The sequence below is a fragment of the Neoarius graeffei genome, chromosome 8, assembly GCF_027579695.1.
Source record: "Neoarius graeffei isolate fNeoGra1 chromosome 8, fNeoGra1.pri, whole genome shotgun sequence".
NCBI classification, from domain to species: Eukaryota; Metazoa; Chordata; class Actinopteri; order Siluriformes; family Ariidae; genus Neoarius; species Neoarius graeffei.
The window spans coordinates 40,932,472-40,946,322 of record NC_083576.1 but is presented as its reverse complement, the minus strand read 5'-3'; positions in this window follow the sequence as shown (position 1 = coordinate 40,946,322).

Below are 13,851 nucleotides of genomic sequence, written 5' to 3'. Positions count from 1 at the left end.
CAATTCATGTTGTTGAATCCTTAGGATGGCGCCTTTAGTTTAGTGGAACTTGTAACAACTATAGATGATGTAGAAAATAATCTAGACAAGCATTTCTTTATGAAAATGTAGGAGATATGGAGAGAAGCGAAATGAGGCGGTAATGGATGGTAGAGAAGTGTCTGTCTTGTTTGCTAGGTATTTTGATTATGTATGTTTTAGACCGGGCGGCACGGTGGTGTAGTGGTTAGCGCTGTCGCCTCACAGCAAGAAGGTCCTGGGTTCGAGCCCCGGGGCCGGCGAGGGCCTTTCTGTGTGGAGTTTGCATGTTCTCCCCGTGTCCGCGTGGGTTTCCTCCGGGTGCTCCGGTTTCCCCCAAAGACATGCAGGTTAGGTTAACTGGTGACTCTAAATTGACCGTAGGTGTGAATGAGAGTGTGAATGGTTGTCTGTGTCTATGTGTCAGCCCTGTGATGACCTGGCGACTTGTCCAGGGTGTACCCCGCCTTTCGCCCGTAGTCAGCTGGGATAGGCTCCAGCTTGCCTGCGACCCTATAGAAGGATAAAGCGGCTAGAGATAATGAGATGAGATGTTTTAGACCAGTGTATTATGGAATCAATTTTGTGCCAAAATGTTCATACAATACTTTTGAAATATCAAACAAAAATGACAAATCAAAATACAAAAAAAAAGTCAATTTTTTTAGACTGGCAAACAAATTATTCGTGTAATCGTGCAAAATATCAGTCTATTACTCTTCAGAAACCTTTTATTTTTGTTCCGTGTCTTTCTCAGTTTTGTTTGACGTAATTTATTTTGGTTGTGATTCCAGCTTTCTCGTTTGCGCTCCCTAGTAGTACACTAGTAGTAGTACACTACTGCAACACATACAACACATTTGTCCCACACTTACACTTTGTTGAATTAATTCAATATCATAGTCGCCACTGAACTCCACTCGATCCTTGTTTACCGTCAATGGATCGGTCACCCGTCAAACAATCCGCCAGAATCCGAGTAGGGTATGGCTGAGCGTAGCTGTCAGTCAAACACAAGTTAGCCAATGGGAATGCATTCCTGGACAGCCCGCCCAGACGTGAAGTTTGTGCCAAAACTGCAAGCAAAATGGCAGGGAACGCAAACGAGAAAGCTGGAATCGCAACCAAAATAAATGACGTCAAACAAAACTGAGAAAGACGCGGAACAAAAATAAAAGGTTTCTGAAGAGTAATAGACTGATATTTTGCACGATTACATGAATAATTCATTTGCCAGTCTAAAAAAAATGACTTTTTTTGTATTTTGATTTGTTTGATATTTCAAAAGTATTGTATGAACATTTTGGCACAAAATTGATTCCATAGTGTGTGTGGGGGGGGGTTGTTTGACTGTAATAAGAGAATTGGCGATGTTAATCTATAGCTTTCGACATTTGGATTAGTAAATGGACCTCTCGTGGTGTTTGTCCACACAGTAAGGTTAAGTTTTTCCTGTAGAATTGTTTTTGTCTTTATTTCTATGCAGTCATAAATATGCATTAGGGTTACCCCTGGTGAAAAATAAATGTGCTAAGTATACTAAAATTTAGCATACTTTTGTGCACTTGAAGCCACACTAATCATCAATATACTTCAAGTGTGTTTATGATTAGTTAACTTGAGGCATGCTATTTTGGAACAACTAATTTTGCACTAAATATATTTTAATTGTAATTAAATTGTAGAAAAGTGCAACTTGAAGTGTACTTTTATGTGCTAAATTACACATAACTTTCACTTAAAGTATATTTTAGTATAATATATTTCTATAAAGTGTAATATAGTATAATTATTTTAAAGTGTTAAAAGTGTTAGCGTGAAAGCGTGATTTTCGTATACTTTTTATATATTTACAAAAAGTACAATTTGTGTAAGTACATTTTCAATATACTATTGAAATTATGAATATACTTTAAGTACAATAAAGTACATTTATTTTTCACCAGGGACATCAGTGGAAAACATCTCATCTCATTATCTCTAGCCGCTTTATCCTGTTCTACAGGGTCGCAGGCAAGCTGGAGCCTATCCCAGCTGACTACGGGCGAAAGGTGGGGTACACCCTGGACAAGTCGCCAGGTCATCACAGGGCTGACACATGGACACAGACAACCATTCACACCTACAGCCAATTTAGAGTCACCAGTTAACCTAACCTGCATGTCTTTGGACTGTGGGGGAAACCGGAGCACCCGGAGGAAACCCACATGGACAACATGCAAACTCCGCACAGAAAGGCCCTTGCCGGCCACGGGGCTCGAACCCAGACCTTCTTGCTGTGAGGCAACAGCGCTAACCACTACACCACTGTGCCGCCCAGTTGAAAACATGTTTTGGAATAATGTAAGGACATTAAGTAGTCTAGAGCATATACTAGTGCTAAGACAACAATTTGGACATCTGGTGGTAGAATACATGGACATGATCAAGAGTACAAGCCGCAGGGTTGTACAAAATTCAGAATTTCAGAATTTAATTCTCATCTCTTCTCATTATCTCTAGTCGCTTTATCCTGTTCTACAGGGTCGCAGGCAAGCTGGAGCCTATCCCAGCTGACTACAGGCAAAAGGCGGGGTACACCCTGGACAAGTCGCCAGGTCATCACAGGGCTGACACATAGACACAGACAACCATTCACACCTACGGTCAATTTAGAGCACGGGCAATTGCTCTAAGACAACGAGGGAGGCTCAGCCTCCTCTAAAAATGACAAAGATCGTGTAGGATGAATTGCGCTAGGCTTATGTTATAGCCAACCTTATAACATCGCTATTTCAGATCTAGAATCATAGAAATATATGTGCTCAACCCAACTACAGTGCGAAATCATTCCGTTATAACTTTCCCCAGTTCGCCTTGTGTGCGCGTGAGTTTTTCCCCCTCGTGACAACGCGGTGCAGCCCAGCCTCAGTGGACTTCAATGGCATTTGGGAGCTATGTGCTTTTCAATATCAAAATGCAAGACAATTATTCGACAAATACTGCGAAAACGCCCACCCACGGACTCCCACAGACTCCCAGCCTCACAGTGGGAGGGACATGGCAAAGCTTTCCGCGAGGAGACTGATGATTGGTGAAAGTGGCCGGATATTTTCTGTGATTGACAGCTCGTTTCAAATAGACAGGCAGCGGTGAATTACAGTTCAGTCCCATGCGGATTCGCAAGTGCTGTGGTGTATTGTAAGAGATCAGCTTACATTTCGATTTCATTCATTACATATGGTTTCTACCAGCTTTTTTAGTTTGCATATATTTTCATTGTAAATAAAGTGTAAATATAGTGTTGTCAAGTTTGCTATCTTAGTTCCAGAAATTTCGTTTATTTGAGTGACTGAACTTGAACTTGAGGGGGCTAGTCAGCTAGCAAGAAAGCTGCGCACGGATGCCAAGCATTGTTGATTTAATTTTGGTGAAGCCATTTGCCAGTCTTCCTTTCGAGGAAAAAATTAAAATTAAAGAGCAAGGTAGACCAACGCCTCAAATTGACTTGGTGAAAAAGGTAGGGAATAATACTTGTTCCTTTCAGCTCTCCTGGTACGAGGAAGTGAATTGGCTAACAGCAAGTGACCCACATCAACAACAGTAAATAGGCTACTTTAGTAATATGTCATGGATGGACCAAAAATATAGAATCTATTTAAAATGTTTATGCTGAGTATATTATACTGGAATATATATTTCTCTGGATATGAATTAAACACAGCTACAATTTGGAAAACATTTTTAAACAAAAACACAGCCAAAGACATTTCACACTACAGACCTGGATTAAAAGTGAAGGGTTATCAAAATTGTCAATAAAACATTTCTCAGTCAAAATAAGTAAAATATAGGGAAAGTGTCATTGAATGAAATGTTTGGCTCCCCAAGGTCAGTGCTTGTACCTATTCCAGAACACTCTGCTGTTACTGCTGAGGTTCCTGACAAAGAGCTGCTTTCAATAATGATCAATTTTTAAACAACATGCCACATGCCACAATTTTAAAATATAAAATGTTAAAATATACCCCCCCAACACCACCATCATGTATATTGGACAGTAGGCTAATGGGCCAAAAGAACCTGTTATTTCACAGTTTGTGACCCTGCCAACAATCAGCCAGATCAGAGGCAAGAATATGGGCAAAATTGATGCGTTTTTTCTTTTAAAATCTGGAAATATCATAACCGACCAGCCTCCCCTGTTTGAAAGACTACCAGTCGCCACTGATTTAGAGTCACCAGTTAACCTAACCTGCATGTCTTTGGACTATGGGGGAAACCAGAGCACCCGGAGGAATCCCACACGGACACAGGGAGAACATGCAAACTCCGCACAGAAAGGCCCTTGCTGGCCACGGGGCTCGAACCCGGACCTTCTTGCTGTGAGGCGACAGCGCTAACCACTACACCACCGTGCCGCCCAGAATTTAATTCAATTCAAGGAAAGAATTTGAATTGACTCAGCCCTACAGGATGTTGAATTGAATTTGAATTGGAATTACAGGAAGTGGAATTGAATTCATTGCAATTCAGAGAAATTCATTCTTCTCTCATATCAGTGAGAATGTGATACTTTTATTTTTCTTCCAAATGGAAGTAGAGACACTAACATTAAGCATACATTCCCTTAATATTGAATAATTAGCAATATCTTCATTTCCAAGTAATCAAATGAAACAATGTTTTGGTAAATGCAATTATCAATTATTAAAGTTCTTTACAGAGTAACGGTGTTGCATCTAATGGTCAACAGTTCCTCAAATGTTTTGTCATTGAGGTGGCATCGTTCTGGTCTGAATATCTTGCCTGCAACACTAAATATCCTTTCAACAGGTGCAGAGGAAGCAGGTATGGCTAGATATTTACATGCAAGTACAGCTAGGTTTGGGAAACTGTTTTGGTTTTCTTTCCAGAATAATAAAGGATCGGCATCCTCAGCCAAACATGGTGTGCTCAAGTAAACTGGGAGCTCATGTGAGGCTGTGTCAACTGGGACAGCAGTTGTTTGAGTCTCCATGTAGGAAAAGAGTCTGGGGCGTTTCCTTGTTTGAGTACTAATGTCAGAGGTGGCACTGACTTTTGGACATACAGACTTGACTTTTGCAGCGAGAAGATTTTTGATTATGATCGGTTCTTCACCATTACACCAGTCTAGTTTAAATCTTGGATCAAGCGTTGCAGCCATCTGAAAGCATTCCATATCCTCGAATTTTACTAGTCGTTTCTCAAGTGAGGTTTGTAAGGTGGACACAAACTTCTTGTTCCCAGTCATCTTTGCATCTTTGATTGTATGTCTCAGTCCTCTAACACAAGGAATAACCAAGCTTGATGTGACAGCTTTCTCTGCCTGATAGCGGTCCATGACTTCCTCAAAGGGTTCTAACACCTCACAAAGTTCCTGAATTATTTTTAGTTCATATGCTGTTAGCTGGGCGGCACGGTGGTGTAGTGGTTAGCGCTGTCGCCTCACAGCAAGAAGGTCCGGGTTCAAGCCCCGTGGCCGGCGAGGTCCTTTCTGTGCAGAGTTTGCATGTTTTCCCTGTGTCTGTGTGGGTTTCCTCTGGGTGCTCCGGTTTCCCCCACAGTCCAAAGACATGCAGGTTAGGTTAACTGGTGACTCTAAATTGACAGTAGGTGTGAATGTGAGTGTGAATGGTTGTCTGTGTCTATGTGTCAGCCCTGTGATGACCTGGCGACTTGTCCAGAGTGTACCCCGCCTTTCGCCCGTAGTCAGCTGGGATAGGCTCCAGCTTGCCTGCGACCCTGTAGAAGGATAAAGCGGCTAGAGATAATGAGATGAGATGAGATGCTGTTAGCTGAATTGGGCAGTGGAGCTCAGCAAGGACATCATTTGGAACTTTAAGGACTGATCTCAGCATCTTCAACTGGCTATTCCAGCGGGTGACATTAGCAAGTTGAAGTTTGTGCATTCCCTCCAGGACCTCTGTAGCATGGGTGGATTTATGGCAAAAAGCAACAAGTTTCTGGACCTTGCCCAGGAGGCTCTTTATGGAGCCCGCATCATCCAAGGCATCACGCACTACCAGTTGGAGACTATGAGCAAAGCAAGATAGTCTCTCTGGTGGAAAGTACATAATCTCCTCTTCTACATTGACCACTTCTAGATCACATGTGTCATCCTCTTCATCCACACTCTCACTGTTAACATGAACTGGTGGAAACAGAGTGAATGCCTTTATCATATTGGATGCATTGTCAGTTACAGTACAATGAATGATACCTTGTTCTGAATATTGTATTTGTCCAGAACATCATCATAGACCTGACAAATATTTTCAGCTGTGCGTCTCCCTTTAAAACGCTGACAGCTCAGCATTATGCTCTTCAATTGAAATCAACCAGGAAATGGCCCGTCATCCCAAAAAAGCACCTCATTAATCGATTTGACCATAAATCAATGGTCAGGCAAATATGGCCAGCTTTTGCCATCAGATTACCTAGATGTGCTTTCACAGAATCCGAGCGTTGTAGAATAAGGATCTCTCTGAGAGCTCTTTGGGTAGGCATTGTGAATGAGGGTTGGGCCAGTTGCAAGATATTAATGAAATCCTTATTTTCAACAGTAGAGAGGGGGAGGAGACCATTTGAAATGAATGTAACAATACTATCTGTCAGAGCCACTTGATGTGTATTGGTTGATGACCATTTAGAAGTTGAAGTTGGAGGATGACTGTCTTCATCTTGATTTCGTTAGCTTGTGCCACTGCTGGATGCAGACTCCATCAAAATTTCAGGGTGTTTCTTCTGTAAGCAGAAAAACCAATCTATATTCTCAGTCTAAAGACTGTTCATGCTTTGGATAAAAGTGCCAGCAAGTTTTTTATGTTATACTACATTTGTACTGCAAAGATTATTGAATTCTCTGCCTCTCTATAATGCTATGCCCAAGGCTACTTTGCTTTCACATGATATGCCAGGATGATTTGGACTTGCACAAGCAAATGAGAAATAGTGTGATTAGATAGTCATTGTATTTCAAAGAGAGCAGGGTATAAGGTAATACTTTACATGTTTCAAGTGGTGAGTAAAGTATAATGTATTACTGATTGATTCACAGTTCCCAATGCAAATACATGCCATGGTCATCAAAATAAAAGACAGATTACACATCTGTAAACTTACCTGGAGGTGCCGTTTGAAATTTGAGGTAGCCTTTATGGAACCACACACTGGAGCACTGCAGTAATTGTAGATTGTTCTGTGGTTTCCATGTCTTGTGGGAATTGGCTCATCAAAATGAACAAGCACAGATGTCCTTTTACGCATGCTATTTCTTTGCATATTGCTGTAATCACAAAAATCAAAAGTACAAACCAGCTCTGGCCCTCAATTAGCGTATTCCACTAGAGTATACTCCAAACAAAATGTCCTAAATGTTTGGACGACCATTTTGAAGACTTGGATAAAGCAAGGTATTCTGGGAAATGAAGTGCTGTCCTATCATTTTCCACAATTTGAAAGTTATTACAATTTTAATGATCTGTTCTATAGAGTATGTTTTTAATGTTAATTAGTAGTAAAAAAATGGCCTATTTACTATAATAAAGTATTCTGTACATAAAGTCCATACAATAATATCTGTACGAAAGCGGCTAGAGATAATGAGATGAGATGAATCATATGTAATATATACTGTAAAGCTTCGTTGTTAAATACATCTTAATTATGTATCATGAATTTCATGGAATTCCAATTTTCATGAATTTCTTTGAATTTCATTCAAATTCCAATCGAATTTGAATTGCAATTCCGCTTCCTGTTTGCAATCTCAATTCAAATTCAAGAATTGAATTGGAATTTAGGGGTCATTCTCAATTCAATTCTGAATTTTGTACAACCCTGGTACAAGGCCATAGAATTTACCAAAAATAATCAAGTGTTTCAGCAGATGAGTAGAGACAGTGGCGTAGTCTAACTTGGGAAGGGATTCCAAGGAATGGTGTTCTATTAGTCATGAATTCTGATAGTAGATTGGTGTTCACTCAGGAAACAGCAAACCAGCGTTGTAACAATTAGAAATTAAGCAGGGAATGAGATGAGTATCATCTTTGATGGTGGACATTATTAGATAGGTTAAGTTGAATCAGTTCTGTACCATTACTATTCATTACCACACATGATCACATGCAACTAATAGAAATGAGTCTAGCGTGAAGTGTTTACGGGTCGACCCATACGAATACCACATGGCCTTTTTAAGGCCTACTGCTCAAACAGTTGTAAGTGGAGCCTTAAAAAGTTGTACAAAGTAATTAATCCCTATCCATGAAGTTATCTATTCAGAGAAACAGTTCAGAGTACCCGAACCAGAAGAGAAATAGGATGGTTCGGTTTGATTGCTCCAGGAGATCAAATGTATCTCAAGATCTTCAGGAGAAAGGGAATGAGTGGAGGAGAATTGGTCCTCATGTGGTGATGAGAGCAACCCTTACTGCTGTCACTGTGGAAAACAGTATTAACATTTTAATCATAGTACAAGATGTCTTGAGATTCTCTCCCCAGGGTTTCACAGGCAAAAGGAGCTTCTGCAGGAGAATCTGCAGAAAGCACAGAAGAATAAGGATTGGTCAATGAAGCTGGTAATCCTGAGCACAAGCAGGAAGAATTAAGGAACACAAGGGGATCCTGGAATGGGGTCTCCCACTAAGTTTACTTCTGCTAATCAGCACGAGATTCAGAGTTAGATGTTTGGTGTCAGTCCAGCGTGCTTTAGCACGCTTACCTGAAGAACTCTCTGGCGCATTCCAGACTGCGCACGTGTGCTATTAACGATGCGCACCTGCACATGATTGAGGAGCAATATGTGCACCTTTATAAGGGCTGCTCGCACGCACGTCTAGTGTGAAGTTTTATGCTACGACAGTACGCATTACCGAGCCTTATGCCATGTATCTGATTTCCTGGTTTTCTGATTCCTTGTCTGGTCCTTGTTCCTGTTTTTCTTGTTGCATATGATATCCTGTTTGTGCCTCGCCCGACCTTTCACTTGTTTTCATGTTTGAGTCTGCCTGCCGATTTGGACTGTTTGCCTGTGTATGTGTGTTTTTGCACTACTTTAATAAATATAATTCTGCACTTACGTCTGCCTCTGACCATGTTCTGACATTTGGGTAACAATGTTAATGTAATTCAGTTTGGTGATGTCATGTAGCAACGCTGAGGTAATATCTGAATGCATTTCTTTACTTTTCCAATTTAAATGTTAGGGTTTTTTTTAGTACTTCTAGGATATTTAGATTAGAATTAGTTGGGGGTGCTGCTGAACCCAGATGCTGAGTGCATTATCGTGTATATTACAGGTACTCTGGGAATTTTGTCCTCTAATTGATCTGAATGAAAAAGGAGGTTTTTGCCCACACCTGGCGGATTAATATCCCTCTCTGATCTCAAGATAGGTACTTGTTGAATATTAATGTATGATGGTAGGATGGGTGATTTTTGTGGAATATGAGGAAGTGTGACTCAGAGACTTTTGAACTGTAGGACTTGTTTTTAGTGATTTTTGATGGTGAAATGTTTGTGCATTGATGAATGGAGCCCAGATGAAGTGCTATTAACTGCTCTCTGGGTTCCCAACTGTCCCTCAACATGGTGCAAAGTCACATGGGACGAAGATCAACAGAAAGTGACATCATAAAGGATGGGACTGATCTGAGTGCTTTATGCTTTGTATGGACTCAAATTTTTTTTTTGTTAGTCCACACACTGCAGTAGTGCATTACTTCTGTATTACCTATGCATACTTTTCATAGTATTATGAGTTTATATTTTGGGTATTAAGACGTAGTTGTAGTCTGACTGGTCAGTCGGGGGAGGGGGGGAATGTGAGAATTTTGTCTCTAGTTTGTGGTTTAGAGCTTCAGAATGTGTTGGGATTCCCATACTTTCTGTCTCTGGAAGCATCAAAAGGTGTGAAGATTTCTGTCTTTGTAGCCAAAAGCCCTATTCGCACGGGATAAGTATTACCTGTGGACCTCTGGTAATTCGGAATAATTACAGAGAATGTCTGAGTTCTTAGTCCCGTGCGAATGCGCCATGTCCGTAATTTGCCAAGTAATAATTCCGCCGCGAATTACCTACTGTGTTTCGGCAAGACACAGACGTCCAGTGGTAATACAAGTCCCGTGTGAATGCGCATGTCTGTGTTTGTAATTATTAAACGTGCATCTCTTGTACTTTTCTGGAGTGAATAATGGAGGATACGGGCGAAATTTTGATAAACAGCATTTCAGGGGCAAGTGGTAGTAGGCCTATCCTGTATTTGAACCAGATAAGCAGAAACAGCTCCAAGAAGAACTCCAAGAAGAAAGCATGAAGAATCTTCAACTGGATGGCTTGTGTGGTAGCATATGGTAAGGAGCCACGCTAACTCCCATGACACAGCAATACGAAGATATTTTGGTTAACAGAGGGAAGACAAATGTTCATTTAGCAAAATACCCGGCTATGTGTAAACAGCGCCATAAACTGCCTGTTCACTTACATTGTCATCTCGAGACTGTTTTCATTTGCAGTGACCCCGCCTTCTCATTTTGAGAGCGTGGAGCAAACATACTGCATCCCTATCATATGCGTTTCCCCTCTCTTAATTTGGATACAGTGCTATTCTTATGCCTACTGTGTTTTCATCCTACCTTATTAATGCACCATTAATGTACTACAGTAATATGTTGGCACTTCCAACATGCTACAACTGTATTGATTGTTGCCAAACGCGCCTTTATTCTAACCACCTACCCAACCTTGTTTATAGCTGATATCTGGTACCCTGATAGAAGACCCAGGGAGAGAGGCCTGTCCTTCTGGGAAGTGGAGGTGCTGGAGAACTTTCGGGAAAAAGACTGGTACCAAAACTTCTGAATGCCCAAAGAGGCCTTTGAGAAGCTGTGTGACCACCTGCGCCCACGCATTAAGCCCCAAACCACCAACATGCTGGCACCAATACCTGTTGAGAAGAGGGTGGCACTCACAATCTACAGTAATTCAGTGAATTACAGACTTTTGCGTATCCCGTCCGAATGCGCCACACAATAACACAGAGGTGCGGGGGTAATTGCGAATTACCAGAGGTCCGTAGGTAATACTTATCCCATGCGAATAGGGCTATAGTTATCTTTTTGATCCATCGTTGACTAGTTTAGAAAGACTGCTCTCCCATTTCAATATTTTATGGGTCTCACACCTCCAGTCACCCACTGGAGACACCACACACACCCCTACACACACACACAAGCTGTTTTAGCTTGCTACAATTATGTTTGAGATCATGATTAAATTATTTTGTTGAATTATTGACTATTCTATCCACCGGGACTCCTGCAGGCAGTGGAGTTTAGTGAATGACACAGCTGGAGGAAGGAGCGACTCAAGCAGCGGCAATGCAACAGAGGTGGGCTACATGCTAGGCTAGCAGACCACCTTTCTCTAGCCTTCTGTTTGCTAATGTCCATCTCATCTCATCTCATCTCATCTCATCTCATCTCATCTCATTATCTCTAGCCGCTTTATCCTGTCCTACAGGGTTGCAGGCAAGCTGGAGCCTATCCCAGCTGACTACGGGCGAAAGGCGGGGTACACCCTGGACAAGTCGCCAGGTCATCGTAGGGCTGACACATAGACACAGACAACCATTCACACTCACATTCACACCTATGGTCAATTTAGAGTCACCAGTTAACTTAACCTGCATGTCTTTGGACTGTGGGGGAAACCGGAGCACCCGGAGGAAACCCACGCGGACACGGGGAGAACATGCAAGCTCCGCACAGAAAGGCCCTCGCCGGCCACGGGGCTCGAACCTGGACCTTCTTGCTGTGAGGCAACAGCGCTAACCACTACACCACCGTGCCACCCTGCTAATGTCCATTCTCTCAAAAATAAGATGGATGGACTCAGAGCCAGAACTACGTTTCAGTGAGAAGTGAGAGACTGCTGCAAGCTGATTTTCACTGAAACCTGGCTATTGAACAATATCCCAGAATCAGCCGTCCGGCTATACACTTACTCTGTTCATCACAAGGACCACACAGCGGCATCAGGCAAACTCAAAGGTGGGGGAACATGTATTTACATTAACAACCAATGGTGTTCAGATGTGCAGACTGTCAGTAAATACTGTTCGAGTGGTGCTGAGTACCTAATGCAGACCCTTCTCCTTACTGAGGGAGTTTACCACTGTGTTTATCCTGTCTGTTTACATTCCTCCACACACAAACCTCACAGCAGCACTGGGGACATTGCATGAGACTATAAACACCCAAGAAAACCAACACCCCGAGGCAGTGTTTATAGTGGCTAGTGACTTTAACCACAGTAACCTATGGACTGTGATGCCAACATATCACTTTTCCTACACAGGAGAAAAAATACACTGGATCATGTATACAGCAGTGTGAGGGGGCATACAAGGTTGTACCTCACCCTCACTTCGGACAGTCAGACCACATCTCTGTGTTCCTCTACCCAGCATACAGAAAACTCCTCAAACAAGCACCTACTGCAAGAAAAACTGTTAAAGTGTGGACAGAAGAATCTGAACAGGAGTTTCAGGACTGCTTTCAGTGCACTCAATGGGATGTTTTTAAGACTGCTGCTATGAATGAGGATGGCACTGTCAACCTGGAGGAATACAGTTCAGTAGTCTCCAGCTACATAAGCACCTGCACTGAGTTCATTGTGCTCCACAAATACATATCCAAATATGTATTTGGTCATATCCAAATACTAAACCTTGGATTAACTCAGTTCATGTCGCGCTTCATGCCTGCTCCAAGGTATATGCCTCAGGCGATGTCAGTGATTACAAAAAATCCAGATACTATCTATGTAGAACCATTAGGCAAGCCAATAATTAGTAGAGACTGAAACTGGAGGGTCATTACACTACTGCTTATACCCAGTGCATGTGGCACAGACTGGAAAACATCACAGGCTACAGAAACAGTAGAGGGATGACCATTGATGGCCACTTCTCACCAGATGAGTTCAATGAATTCTATGCCCACTTTGAGGCCCACAACACCGAGCCAGTGGGCAGGGAGGGGTCTAGTGAGTGTTCATCACCACCGTTCACAATATCATCTGCTGATGTGGAAAAGTCTCTGAGGAGAATAAACCCCCAGAAGACAGCCGACCCAGATAACATCATGGGACATGCACTCAAAATCTATGCTCCAGGGCTTGCTGATGTTCTGGCTGACACAGTTAGCCTATCCCTTTCATGAGCCACAATCCTCACCTGCTGCAAAACAACTACTATCATTTCACTGCCAAAAATTAAGGCAAGGCTAACTGTCTGAATGATTACTGGCCCATTGCAATGACTCCCATAGTGATGAAATGCTTTGAGACAATCATCATGAGCAACATTCAGACATTCATACTTGACACAATAGACCCCCTACAGTTTGCATATAGATGAAACAGGTCAACAGAGGATACAGTCAACACAACATTGTATACAGTTCTCACACACCTAGAGAACAAGGACTGCTATGCTCAACTATTGTTTATTGACTATAGCCTAGCTTTCAACACTGTGATACCAGCTAGACTCACCAACAAGCTCCGTACTCTAGGTGTGCCACCAATTCTCTGCAACTAGGTCCTGGACTTTTTAACAAGCAGACCCTAGACAGTCAGGCTGGGGAGCAACATTTCCAAAGCAATAACCATAAATACAGGAACCCCACAAAGCTCTGTTCTGAGTCCCATGCTGTACATACTCTTCACTCATGACTGTGTTGCTACCCAGCTTAACACCAGCATTATTACATTTGCAGGTGACATCACAGTCATTGGACTGATTTCTGGGGAAGATGAGTCAGTGTA